This window comes from Amblyomma mixtum, chromosome 2, assembly GCF_055824585.1.
Source record: "Amblyomma mixtum isolate Tamu chromosome 2, ASM5582458v1, whole genome shotgun sequence".
NCBI lineage: Eukaryota > Metazoa > Arthropoda > Arachnida > Ixodida > Ixodidae > Amblyomma > Amblyomma mixtum.
Genome location: NC_143013.1, coordinates 22,572,423 through 22,586,788, shown reverse-complemented (window position 1 = coordinate 22,586,788; position 14,366 = coordinate 22,572,423). Strand labels below are relative to the sequence as shown.

The window sequence follows — 14,366 nt, the reverse complement described above, 5'->3', positions numbered from 1 at the left end:
CATTCTGAAGCTACTGGATGCGAGCGAAGGAAAAACTTTAAAAGAAAGATTTCTATAAGCATCGCAAGAACAGACCATTACCTTCAATATTCTCATAACAGTGCATTGAAATATTCCACTGTTCAAAATTTTTATCCAAGGAAGCTGGACTTGGGAAAATCTGCATCTAACAAAATACGTTTGGTAGGCTCTTTTGTACGAACAAAAAGAGCCTGAGGCAGAACAAATACCGATTAAGCAGCTCCTTTTGAACCATGTAAGTGATCGTGCCTAAGTACCTCGGCTGAGGAAGCAGTGGCGTTCCACAACGCTGCACAGAAAATTGCACGTGAAAAATAATAAAAAACAAAAACTACCTTTGACATTTCAACATACCTGTGCCTGCAAGTATCGAACGAATCCATGGAGCCGCTGCATGCTCTTTCTCCTCGCAAACGGCCCATAACTACCTTAATTAGAACGAACAATTAATTGGCAGCCTTGGTAAATCAAGAGTGAGGGTCACCACGTATCGAGTACATTTATCCGATGGATTTTTGTTATTCAGCGTCAGTAGCAGAAAATCGGTAAGAACTGAGCTGCTGTCGTTTATTTCTGGGGCACGGAAAACCTTTCTGCAGCACTCCCTTCATTCTCTGTAATTTTTAGCACGCTACATTGTATTCGCGCGAGGAACAGAGAAAAGTGTGCGCGAACTTTGTGAAAAACATAAAACGCTCTCGCGTCCAAGGCGAACTTAATTTATCCGAATTTACGAAACAGGACCTTGCGTAAAGCGTGCATGATATATATGAGCATTCAGGTGCATGTATAGTGTTGAGAAAGAAGCACGAATATGCACAGGCTTAGTAAAATTAATTAATTGTTAAACGTTAAAGCCCGGATAAAAAGCAGGAACCACGAATTCTGAAGAGTCCAAAACACTGCAGCTGCGACCCATATGTTTGTTTTTTTCATTCTTTCATTTTTTGATCAAAAAGTATTCTGAAAATTGCCCATTGCATCACAAAAGAATCCCTTTAACAAACTGCACCTGTTACTCCCTCAGACGAGTGCCGGTGTGCGCAATAGAAGCGTTAGTTTCAATACTAAGAGCTGCGGGTAACAACGACTGAAGGTAAAACTGAAAATTAAAGAAAAAAATCGGCCATCGTTTTCTCCTTTTCTCTCAACTGTACGTACAAGAAAAAATCGGAAGTTCTCAGGCCACATTTCCATAGTCGAGCGCCGCACAGCTTCCGCGAAAATTCACAAACCTTCAAAACACTAAAAAAGGAAATAAAAAAAAATCCCCGAAGTGAGCTAGCTCGCGTAGCTACACTGGCCTTCGTCCGCAACGTCGGAAATGCTTACAGGCTTTTTAGTAGGAGCAACGGGGCAGGAGTTACCAGATCCGCTTTATATAGCGAGCAGCCTCTCTACCTGGCGTCCTTTCTTTCGCTTGCTTGACGCGCTTATCGGCTCAGCGTCCGCATCGACAGAAGCTGGCTGCATATCTCATATATAGCGAGGCACCAGTGACATGCGCGCCGCGACGAGAACGCCCAGTCTGTTCCATATTTACGGGCATCGTTCAAGCGGCTTTGTGACAGCTCTATAAGCCGCAGCCAGAAAACTGGGCAGAAAAACAGGAAGCTTCGGTATTTGCTATTACTTTTTTCTTTCTTTTTGTCACTTCTTTGCGGGTCTCTGCGGCGCTGGATGCGGCTGAGTACGCGTTTAGGCTTGCAGCGGCTATAAGGGCAGCTGGCGCAGATGGCCGGCCACGACGATCGGGCGCGAAGGTATTGAAGCTTCGCAGGACGCAAGAAGCCCCGCGCACTCGTGCGGCCTGGAACTCAACGCTGCAAACGGGAATCCCCCCCCCCCTCTGCTGTGGCTCAAGCCTTCCTCTTGCGTGGGTCGGAAAATAGGTTGTGCACACACACGTTCGTACACGGAACTGCAGCCTCCCTCGTTAAGGTACAGTCGAAACGGTGGTCCTGCCGTTCTCTTCCGAAAACACGGAGCGTTCTACGTGGAGCTCTGTCTGCGAGCATCGATCCGTAAGGAGCTTTGGTCTATCGCCCTGCAGGTTCGCTTTTCCTTTCTGTCTTCATTCCTTCTTTCCTTCCTTCTTCAATTTCTTTATTTTCTCCAAGTGAAATCCTGATTTTAATGCGATAGCATTAGAGTTGGCGTCCCAGCAAAACCCCGCCCATGTCCAGCGTCGCGATGTTCCCTGGTTGGTCGAAAGATGTCGCGTGACCTTGTGACGTAATCACAACATGTTCTCGTGGATCACCCTCATTGGTCGAGAGAGGTGACGTGACTTAGTGACGTCATCACAACCTGACCACCTGGTTATGAGCAACCTAGGTTTTAGACAGCAACCTAGACAGAGAATCGAAATAAAAAAGCAGAAAATAATGTGGCATATGCAAATTTCGGCACCGTCACAGTATAGCGGCTTCCTCTACTGCAGCTAGCAGTTCGACTATGATGGTTGACGGACTAAAAATTGCAAAGCTTACACAAACGTACTCGGAGTTTGCAACGGAAGCTGCGACAAATGTGAAATATAATGCTATCGCATTAGATTCATAAAGTCCTTTAAACGCGTCCTCATAGCTTTTTTACCTTTCTTTCTTTCGACCTTTCTATCCTTCTTCCTTCCTTTCTTCTTCCTTCGTTCCCGCCTTCATTCCTTTCCTCACTTTTTTTTTATCCCTGCCATCTTTCTTTCTCATCTAACGAAGCAATAACTGAGGCTAGTTGGTATCACATTTCGAAGAATCATCTAACTTCAAAAAGCGAGGACCTGGAGTGCTGGCACACACCCGAAGGCCTACCCACACCTTTTGAATCCGCCGTTGTCCATTACGAAGACATCGGACAATATGTTTCAGCAGATGAAATTTATCCTCCCCTCCTCGTCCTCCACGCGCTCAAAAGAGTTTAAGTGTTGGAACAAATGAATTTTATTCAGTTTAGTTTTGCTTGACTTGCTTAACTTGCATAGTTTTCTCGGTTTCGCCGCAAGCGCTAGAATACGAGAACGCGGAAGGCGCTGAAGGCGAGGCGTGGCGCAAGAAAAATGTCGAGTGTATTATTTTGTCGTAAGCTTTTAATTCACGCTCAATATTGTTCGAGTCTGATGCGAATCTACTTGTTGAAAGGGAGCTAGCTCGTTGTGGAACCGCCAGCGGGTTTGCAGGCGCCCGGCAGCGATTCGCACACACATGCCGTGAAACCTGACCCGAGCCGCCCCCGTCCACGCCGCGCCGATCGCGGTCGTAAAAGCAACTTTAGCGCCACGTGTCGGTTCTGGTTTGGTTTGGCACTGGTTGTTTTCCGGGTCCCCCGCTATTCCACCCACGTTTTATGTGAGGTGCATACGCTCTGTTCTTCAGCTCGGGCTATCCGCGTATGTCGTCTTAAAAAAAGGAAGGGCTGTGTGCAGCGGCAACCCCCTACTGCCTATTGTCGTGGATAAGGTGAATATTATATACCGCAGATATATTCCGGAAGGAAAAGTCAAGGAAACACTGTTACGCTTAGATTCGAGCGTTGAAATGTAATTCTTGAAATGCGTTGAAATGCGTTGAGCGTTGAAATGCAAGTGCACTCTGTCCCCCTATAGGTTCTGCCAGTTACTCACGCAGTCACATAGATAATCGTGAAAATGCAGTGAAGGCCTTCGCGGCATTGTAGGAAGTGCAAACGCGTGCACAGTGAAGCATTCTAACAACAAAGCAGGATTGGGACCGCTGTTTTCAAAACCAACACTATTATGTCACCCGTATGTACATGCAGTACATCTACTTGCTTCATTGAACGCATTCTGCAGCTGCGCCTTGACTGAGAGAAAAGAGTACGAAATCGTCAGGGAAGGATTTGCGGAGGCAAAGACGCATTGAATCTGTCCTGGCCCCGTGGCGACGGCAAGAATGCTATAAAACGTTTAATTTATAAGTGAACAAGATGCACATTTTTTTTTTCACCGTAAATCAAACTAATTAAGAGATGAGACAATGCATTAGAGTCAGAGCGGTCAGAGCAAAATTAAGTAAAATATTCCTGGCTGGACTGTAGCACTCTAAGCAATTACGAATCTAGCGCCGCCGGAAACCTGCCAACAGTGTCAACAGAACCCCGAATCTCCTCTATTTTATCAAAAAAAAAACTTGAGGGGTCGCTTAAGCTCCACCTTTAGAGGATGACGCGATAGCTTAATGGCGACAGCTTAATGGGGCCCATACACGCAGAATTGATCATTCTCTACTTAAAATTCACAGATCCCTGGTAGTTCTCATACCCCTCCTGGTGCAGTGGTGCAGAGGCTAATGGATGCGCCACTGCCCTGCGATGGCAGGCGCTACCACCGGTGGGGCTTGTGCGACCCAGGTTTATCGAGTCATTAAAGCGTCGTAACTTGAAGGTGCTGACACAGGCTAAGGCAAGATGAATGAAGAGAGTAAATCCGCTATGCGAAATCAGAGAATATTGACTAAACTTCTTTTTTTTTTTCAGCTTTTCCAACACCTGTGGAGCTGGTAGGGGCTTACAGAGATGTTCAGAACGTTTCCTGTGGCCCATGGGCCAAGAGACATTCTCGCACCGTTTCGCAGTCATTGACGCCAGGACTATGGCATCTATTATCACAATGACACATAGAAAAAGGGTCAGTGACCCGTCGCCCTTATCAGCATCCATGTAGGTGCATTTTCCCTAGGACCATAAACCTTTCCCACTAGATAAAAAAAATGCCGGAGGCGGGGGAGAGGGGGACCGAGCGGAACGGAACCGATCTCCAATGTATACACGGGGTTTCCGCGTACTCAGCAACAAATTATTGAGAACATACTATATACAACGTTAATAAGAGTAAGTTCAACAATAAATTACATATTCATAAACATGCTTGAACGTGGTATTCATCTGACCACACAACCTAGGATAATAAGCGGTACTTGGTAACTTTCGTAGCATTTGTATAAAACATCGGTGAAGGTGATTACTCACTACAGACTAACATCTTCACGCTTCGAGTTTCGATAAATTCGGCTCTTCTCTCCCATCTGGCAACCGCCTCGGTAAGCCTGTTTAGTAGAGTCACTGCTACAGACAGGCAGCGGTTCCTGGTTCGAATTCCGGACCACCATGGTTTCTTTTTCAGGTGCGAATGGTCCGAGGACATTCCGCAGTTTAACTTAGCGCATGCACGGCAGCGCACAGGTGAAAAAACACACTGAGCTAAAGCATCGCTACTGAATTAAACTAAACACCCTGTATTTAGGGAAGGTGCCAGAGACGGAGAACAAGGACACACCGACCACGCAGGCTTCCCTAGCTCGCCATGGAAGGCGTCGAAGCAAAACAACCTCCGGCCACGTCCGCCCGTTGTTAACACGTTGCGTCCCACGCGCGGGTGCTAACGCGGCAGGACGGGCCGCGCATCGCCAACGACCTTACGTCACGCGCGCCGGCATGTCATAGGGAAAGGGGAGGAGAGGGAGGGAGACGCGCGACTAATTTGGTCGCCCTCTATAGCATTGTGCCGCCTGTCACGGGACGCCGAGCACGGCTCTCGGGCAGAGTCCCTGCGCTCTCGCGGAAACGCGCCAGCAAGGAGGCCTCTCCCTTCGCCGGCTCACGAATATCACCCTTTCCATGCCGCAACCCACGCGCACCTCACTAAAACCGTGCAGCACTGGGAAAGCTACAGCTTGAGTCAGCCTACCAGGGGCGGCATTTATGTAAAAACGCTTCGTGATTGGCCGTTCACAGAGGTGCTTGCCAATCGCGATAGAGAGTTCAAGACTCCGGCCGATCACGAAGCGTTGTCATGATATAGCGGTCCATTACGAAGCACCCTGGCATAAATCCGTCCCTTGATTAGTTGTAAACAGCTGCAGTCAGTCACGAGGACCACACTATCATCACTATCATCATCAGCCCAAATAAGTCCCCAGCGAAACAAATGTCTATTCCCAGTGGCTTTCAAAGCCCTATCCTTAGCCATCTACCGTGAAGTTATCCCAAAACGATAGGAGAGTTAAAGCGCCTGATAATAAGGAACCACTCTCAAGTCACAATGGGCAATCGCGAGGCATTCTCAGATTAATAAGACCCTTGATTGGCTTTCGCCAGCTGTATCCAGTCACGATATAAAGCTGCCTGCTCCAATTACAACACTTCTCCTTTTCCACCTCCTCCCATCACGATAGGCAACGTGACGCAATACTCGACGCACCGGCCAATCCTGAAGCTTTCTCATATTCGAGCGGCCAATCACGAAGCGTTTCTCATGTGGATCCGGGTCCTGATTGGCTGAGGGCCCTGAGTGCAGCTGCACAGTACTCGCCACGCGTTCGCTCGGACTACAGCTTGCGTTCTTAGCGCACGAACAGCTCCGCGAATGCGGCCTCTGGGTGCCTTTGATTGGCCGACGGCAGCTGCAGGCTCCACTACACTGGACGGTTTTAGTTAGACAGACGTGCTTGCGTGTCGCCGATGGTAGACAACACGCCACGAAACGAGAAAAGAATGCGAAAAACAAAATCGCCGAGGGGGGAGCGCTGCCATATCGAAGGTCGCTCCGAAGTTTGTTGTCGCGAGCTGCTCGCGACGCGGAACACGCAGCACGCACGGCAGCCGTGTGAGCGGCCGCCTTTGTTCTCTGGGGCCCCAAGGTTTCGTTCCTGGCTCGCACGCTGATCCACACACACTTTCTGCCGCGGGAGAGTGCGGAGTGGAATGCCCAGGGCTCCTTCATCGCGAAAACTGCCGCTAAGCAGGGTTGTCAGCAAGGCCAAGAGGAGGTGCAGTCAGGCCGGAATGAAACGCGAACAGTGTCCGTGGACAAAACGAAATATTTTACCGGTGTACTTTTAGCTGCAGAATACAGCTAGCCTGATTGGTGTTTCTGGGTAAAGGGTCTTACGAAATACAGATTAAAGGGACTCTGAAGCACCCTCTGAGGAGAGGACATCAACTCGCTCAATCACTGCATTGTGTTGTCACGAGAACCAGAGCCAAATAATACACTTCTATACGCAGCAGAGAACCCACAACCACGCGCTAAAGTTGGCGAGCCCTTTCCGGTGACTATTTCGTTCTCGCACCTTCCTCCGTCGCTCGCACCTGTGTATACAAGTTGGGAGGTGGTTATTGGTTAGACTCCTTCATAGGTCAGGCAGCTTCCGTGGCCGCGGCCAATAAGCCACGTAGTTGCGGCGGGTCATGAAGCTCCGCTCCGAGAGGTGGAGCCAGCGGAGGAGTGCCGACCTTCCACAGTGGAAAAAGTGACGAGAGGAGAGGGAAAGGCGCGAAGACGCTGAGATTCAAATTTTCACTATAGCTTCTACAAAGGTAAAGATAAATTGGTTCTCCAGGAAAGGAAATGGCGCAGTATCTGTCTCACGTATCTCGGCGGACACCTGAACCACGCCATAAGGGAAGGGAAGAAGGTGGGAGTGAGAGAAGAAAGAGAGAAAGATGTGCGGTAGCGGAGCGCATTTAAAAAATTCTTGCTGCACAATATTCGCGAAGCGGCGCGCTTTAACATCCCACGCATACAGAAACCTTATTAGAGCTCCTTTCAGAGTCCCTTTAAAGTTTGAAAGGAATATCTCGCTACAAAGTAGAAAAGTACTAGATTTGTGTGTTTGCGTTTCATTCCGTCCTGATGTCCGGTGCAAAATAAGGACTTTTTACTTCTCTCTATTTAGACAGACAGATTTATTTATTTGGCATCATGCGCACACAATGTCGGGAACATGGGCAAAAAGCTGAAGAAGCGGTGGGTTGAAGAGGCCCATGTTCCCTCAAGTACTACAGGCTATTGAATCTGTACAGGCCTGTTAAGAAAACTATTTGGCGTTGCAACATTAACACACATTATATAGATAAGAAAAGCATAGGTCACGATTCAAATTAACAGAGTAATACGAGATAGGAATACGAAACATAACACAGTTCACCAAAAACCGTGCAAAATATAAACCAGAGAAAAGAGCAAACGGCGCACAAGTTTTTCCGCATCAAGGTATAAATGCTGAAAATTAACAAATCAGATTAACGCAGTCAAGTGTGTTGAGTAATGATGAGAGTGCAATACTCTGCCTCTCGATTATCTGGCTGGGGTGGGAGCTATGACCGTGACACCACTGCAGCTGGGGAAGGAAGCCTTCCCCTCGCCCTCGTAGCCACCGCTGCGAGAGAGTTGTGAGACGGAGGACAGATTACACGGCCTCCGCACAGAGCACAGGGGACGCTGCGTGCATAGGTACACACATCGGATGACGTAACTCCAGCAATAAGTCTCGCTTATGCCGCAGTCGCATAACTGCCACGTCTCCCGCCGCAGGGAGCGGCGCTGACGTAGCCTAATATCGAATGCCGCAGCAGCCAGCGGAGTACCCTCAACAAAAGGCTGTTTGCAGCAGGTTAGTTACGAGTGCCGTGAAATGAAGGCGGGCCGAACACGTGGGAAGTACGAAATTCCTCAGAACCCGTGTGCGCTAATTGGCACGTCGGCGTGGGCGGTTTCTCCACCTCGATCGTGTTGTGTAACGCCTTCTGAGCTCCCTTCTGTTTCTTCCAGAAATATTGGGATTATGCAAGCGGCCACTTATGCGGCACCGTGTATACCTTTCGTCGCCATGTTCTGTCCCAACTTTTATTTTATTTTTTTCTAGCGATGATGTCCTGGGCTGTGAGAACTGGGGCACACTTTCTTCGCTGCGGCTTTTTCGCCCTGAAATTCGCGTTTTTAACTAACAGTAGGATGACGGTGCATACCAGATTGGCGGCGGCCACTCTGACCGGTTTACAGACCGTTATATGCGTTGACATCTCGCAAAATCATGACCACCACAAGCATCACTAACGTAACCGTTATAAAAAAAAACGACTAATTTCCTTCGATTTTGTTCAACTCTTATCATTAGCTTATAGATCCCGCCAATATCACGAGGCCTGTTGGTGCTTGAACGACTGATTAAATCCGATGAACCGTTGTTTTACATCGGCCAAGGCGTCGTATCTATTGTTGGTGCTGATTTCCCCTGTCAGCACAGTGAATTCCTTTTTTAGAAAACAAAAGGGCCAGTGAGCGGCACAACAGCACATGACAAAAAAGAAGCTGACAAGACATTATCTGCCGTTGCCCTGCATCTCCGGCAGTTCTTTTTTACTTTTCTTTTTCCAGGTGACATTAAAAAGCGCCAACCAAGTTCTTGTATAGAAGTCATTTCAACTCCTCTCTTGCTCCTCTCCACTCCGCTGACCTTGAAATATCACAAGAGCGTTTTCATCACTACTCAGGGGGTTTTTTTACGTACACATGCACTCTAAGCTCCCGGTGTACTGGCTGTACTCGAGAACGACTGTCGCCCTGTGAAGAGCTTACACCATTAAACTTTTTTAGGCTGCATTTATTACTTTTCTAGCGCCGACAAACCGATAAAGCACGCGAGCAAGTATTCACGGCGAGTACGCCACGACGAGCTTATCGGCGCTGTACCAGGCGACGACCGCATCGACAAGGTCAGCTCGCATGTGTGGGCGCCGTTAACTTCACCAAGTTAACCCGTGTAAAAAAAAAAAAATGGTTCTATAGTCCAGATAAAAAGCATCTTTTTTCCCGTCAAAAGAGCTACTTCCAGCCACTGTCGTCTAAACCTACTAGCGTAGCAGTGTAGGGGAGTGGCAGATGAAAGGGGATAGTCCCTGCCTGCATTGTCACGCTACAGACGCGAGTAGATTCATGAGAATCAGCCGACACCACTGGCCGGAAAGAGGTCATTTGACGTGGAAAAGCCTCTTTTTTTTTTTTTTACCTGTACCCGACTATAGTAGACTTCACTAACAACAAAAGCTTCTGTCTAAGGACTGAAATACAGGAGATGAACAAACGAACCGCCCTCGTAGCGATCATTACCAACAGTCGTACCGTATTTATGAACTCCAAGAAGAAGAGCATCGCCTTCCGACAGAACTCGGGCACGACAGGCCCGATCAAGCGACCGAGCGGTAGAGGGGGACAAACGTTGCGTGGACTCGTCGTCAAGGCGACGACGTTGCTTGTATGCAAAAACGCATTAGTCATTATGACCCTCCACCGCCCATCCCTTTCCGCTATGCCTTCCCTCGTTTACCCGGGTGCTTCGCTGACTCGAGCGTTAGGACTACGCCCTCTCCGGCAGCGCCATACAGAGGAACTCATTAGTGCGGGCACACCATGTCAAACACGCGTGTTTCTGCTGCTGGCCAGAACGTATGGAAACCAACTGGAGCCCGTTTCGGTCTCCGAACAAAAACGGCAGGCACACTGTCGCGAAAAAACGCAAAACCGCCGCAGTCAATAGGATCGATAGGCGCGCACGGAATCATGTAGTGATCGGTGCCACACCAGAAAGGAAGCCTCCCTGCGACTCTTCATACAGGAGAAAGATTTGACCGCGCTGGGAGAAAGACGAGACATTTGCACTGAAATGACGGGAGACAAAGGAAGTACGATTTGTTTGGCATGCAAATAGCATTATTGAGCTTCGTCCTAACCAGGCGTTATCGAGGGCTGTCGGCTTTTGTGAGCAACACCTTCGCTGTTATCCGAAGTGGCTCAGCAAGGTTTCTGAAGAGCGGTTGACTTTTGCTTTGAGTGCGTGCAATCTGCGCAAGGATATCTTCACAGGGAATCAACGAAGCGCATTATCCTTGAGACGCAGTGCTAAGCCTCGTTGCCACAGCATACACGGGCGGCGTTTGTTTCGGCACCTCAAGTCGATCCTTAACTCTTGCGCTTACCAATGGGGAACATGTGCTTATCCAATATAAAACGGTTTTGCGCACAATCCAAGATTGTATACCACGTGTATCGTATATCTGAGACCTCCAGGACTGTGGCGGATGCACCTTGCATGCTTGTTTTGCATTGACCCGTTTTTTTTTTTTTTTTTGCAGAGTTCTGAGGACAACCTGAGCTGTAGTCACGCACCAGTCACTCCATTTCTTTTAGCGAGAAGAGGCAACGCTGAGATCGCTGTTAAATCAGGGATCTGTCATCGCTACGCCATTCGGCTCCACGGCAGGGCTATGTACTATACTGTAAACGATGCCCACATGATGTAAAACACAATATACAAACCTTCATTCAAAACGCCAGGTCAAAGTAAAGAAAAAAAACGCGATAGAAGTTTTTGCCTTCATTTAACTCAGAATACGCCTCTAAGCTACTAACTTCCAGGTATCCGCCGTGATCCTGGTTGAACAAAACAAGATGTTGCTGATTAAATGCGTGGCGTATTGAAGACATAGCGTACTTACACGCAGAAAAGGCAGCTAATTAGTTGAGTATTTTCAAACAAGCTAGAAGGTTTTTTTTTTTTTTGTCAAAGAAGCGAACAATTTTTTTTTTTTTTTTCATAATTCAGCAGCGAATCGCTCCCTCGACTACTTACTAATACCAGGAATACTTATGCTTGAACTTAGTCGTAGAGTGTAGTGAAGCATAATAGCACTACATACGTTTTAAAAAATTAAGCGCCAGCTGTGCTCTCACAAGCCCGTTCACCAACCAAGCCTCAAACTTGAGGCGCGCGTTTAAGTTTGTTCGACGAAGTTCGCACAACGCACTGCGCTCATGCAGCGCGCCAAATTTGATTCTTAAGCTATAGATGTGATTCGCTCTGTTTACCACGGCCTTAGAGAGAGCTGAAATACCGAATATTTTATTCATGTAAAAAAAAAACGTAAACAGGAAATTAGAGAGAATAAGACCATGAAATGACAACAAAAGAATACCAAAGCTAGCATTCATCTGTGTGATATATGTATACCTGGCTCCGGTGTTACCGCTGAAAACTGAACTGCAAATTCAACGACAAGGAGGGCGATTCGCCTACCTTTGGATGATTCCTTGAGAAGCGGCCGAAGGGGCAATCTTCGCACCGTTAGGAATCCGGGTGTAGATCGTCTGTACGTCTCGACCTCACAGGCCAGAACTACAGTCCGCACAGGACGCGCACCACGCGTTCAACTGTCAACACAAACACGTCGCCGGCTGCACTCTTTCAAGCGGTCCTCCTCGCACACAAGACCTCCCTTATCACGCCGAATCACACACACGAGACGATAAGCGTACGCTCCTGCAAGAATCGAGGACTCTCAGATGCGTGCTCGGGGCCCGCGACGACCTGACGAATCAGTGCACAGCGGACGGCGTCGTCGTCGGTAGCACTCCGCACACACGCGCACGCGATCGCACAAAACACGCCGACTTCGTCGTCGGCGTCTCTCCTGCAGCGGCGTTGTTTCTTGCACCGTGCGCTTCGCCGAGACGGCCAGGCGCTGCGACGACGCCTCGGGCACGACCCAGCGCCGACGCGAAACCGCGTGCTCACCCGAGAGCCTGACGCGTGCACCGTTGGGCGCCGCTCAGTCGTTGCTTGGTGCCGCAAGAACGGTTCTTCGTCTAGCCTGCTGCTTCTTTCTTTTTGTGATGGCTTCCACTAACTCGCTGAGCACCGGCAGTGCTGGCTACAGTTCTCTGTCGACGATTTCTTCCCCGGATTCCTCGCAGCAAGCCGCGGGGTCCCACCAGTCGATACGGCGCGAGCCTGCTTCCCAGGCCCGAGTCGCGGTGGTGATCGAGGCCTGCCCTGTGCGTCGCTCGGCGCGGGCGGAGCTTGCGGGAAGTGGGCGATGGAAAAAGGAGGAGAGAAACTGGCGCGCGCGCGGACGCGCGTCAGCAGCGAGGGCTGGAGGGCTGCCAAGAGAGCGGGAGAGGTCGATTCCGGGTCGTCATATCCGCCGCTGCCTCTGCTAAAGCTGCGGCAGAATTCTTTCGTCACTTCCTGTGCGCTGGTCGCGATTGGTCGCGATCTCCTCCGATCTGCGCTTCCGCCTCGCGAAGCGCGCGAGTTTTGTCTGCGCCACGTCATTCGAATAACGGGAGGTTCATGCGGTTTCCACGCTGTTAAACCGTTTGTTCATGGCTCAAAAAAGGCAGCTGCTGCCTACTCTTACGAGTGCGATACAAAACGAGTCAGTCAACATGCTCACCATCTCTCGACTGATCTGGGATGCCGAAATAATAGCCTCAATTCAATGCCTTAACATTCGGGACTAAGGTATGAGTTTCCTTTTTCTTCTAGAGAGCCTTTCTAGAGACTCCTTTACGACCAGCCAAGCTCACGGCTCGACAGCGGGAAATGTCGATCATGTGCACACTAAACTAATACACGCTTCTAACAGCGAGGTCCTTTGGCGTTGGATAGTTAATTCATTAAATGACGGTCAAAGAGACGCATACCGTCGCCCCCACGGTAGCTCTTAGGATGAACTGGTCGTGATGAGAGCAACGCACTCCTCCGTTCGCGTCTGCAGCACAGCTGCGTAGAAGGGTGGTTAGGACACAATACAAAGAGAACATAATTCTGACAAATTGCACCCCCCCCCCCCCCTACTCAACTCCATTGAGGCGTCCGCACAGAACAACACACTTGCAACAATATATGCGTACGTATACCATACGTCTGCACAAAACAAACGCACCAATGAACTACAAAACAACTAAGCTGATAATTAACTAAAGTGGACAACCCATTGCAATAACACGTAAGGTAGAACACTTGCGGCCAATGGGACAAAGAAATAAAACGAAAGACCGCATGTACGCAGCGCTCAGCCTTCTTTAGTGATGTCTCATCACTGGTCAGGTCATGGTCCCTAAACATGAATTCTTGGAACACATCAGATAAAAAGAGTATGACATACGTCACAGTCCTGTGGCGTCTTCTGATGTCTTTTTTATACACCGAGTTCTTTTTTTTTCTCAACAAAAAATGGTCACGAACTTCCTAGACAGGCCACTCTTTTTCACATTGGTAATTTTATGGCACTTTTACAAGACCGCGCGAGAAGCCGGGCAATGTAATTTGTAACATTGCTAACATGGCTGCCGCATCGGGGCGTACTGTTCCAGTCGTACTTGCAGTGGTTGTCTGCGTAGCGCGTGCAGTAAGCGGCACCATCCGCAGACTCTGCAGAATGCGGAAACGGTGCATTCTGTTGCATCATAACGACGCTGCACCATTGTGAAAATCAGGCACGTATAGCAGCTGCTCGTGTGTGCAGCGCATTCGTATGCGCTTTCCGTGCTCGCCATGTCGTTTCCCGGAAATGCTGGTTGTCGCCTCGAAATGAATATGAATTCAGGACAGGCGAGCATCGGTTTGGTCTACTGGCTTCCGTGCTATACAGCGAAACGGGCGCTCTCCTTGAATCTTCTTTAGAGTCCATCGAAGCAGTTGAACAGCGTTTTACAACTCTGCTTTGCATGCCGCATTATTAAGTACACTCCAGAGTGTCAGTAAATCGTT

The 14,366-nt window shown here is 48.9% G+C and overlaps 1 protein-coding gene across 3 annotated transcripts in view; it reads right to left on the bottom strand.

The window, feature by feature from the left end:
• The window catches only part of LOC149358668 (uncharacterized), a 274,207-nt gene extending 261,513 nt beyond the window's left edge, over positions 1 to 12,694 (bottom strand). For 2 of the 3 annotated variants that reach the window (XM_089570829.1, XM_089570830.1), the window contains exon 1: positions 11,889 to 12,689. The gene's annotated coding sequence lies outside the window, so the exon portion shown is untranslated. Of the gene's footprint in view, positions 1 to 11,888 lie in introns of all 3 variants that reach the window. The other variant, XR_016288711.1, reaches the window with a different exon arrangement.
• Between the last annotated feature and the right edge of the window lie 1,672 nt (positions 12,695 to 14,366).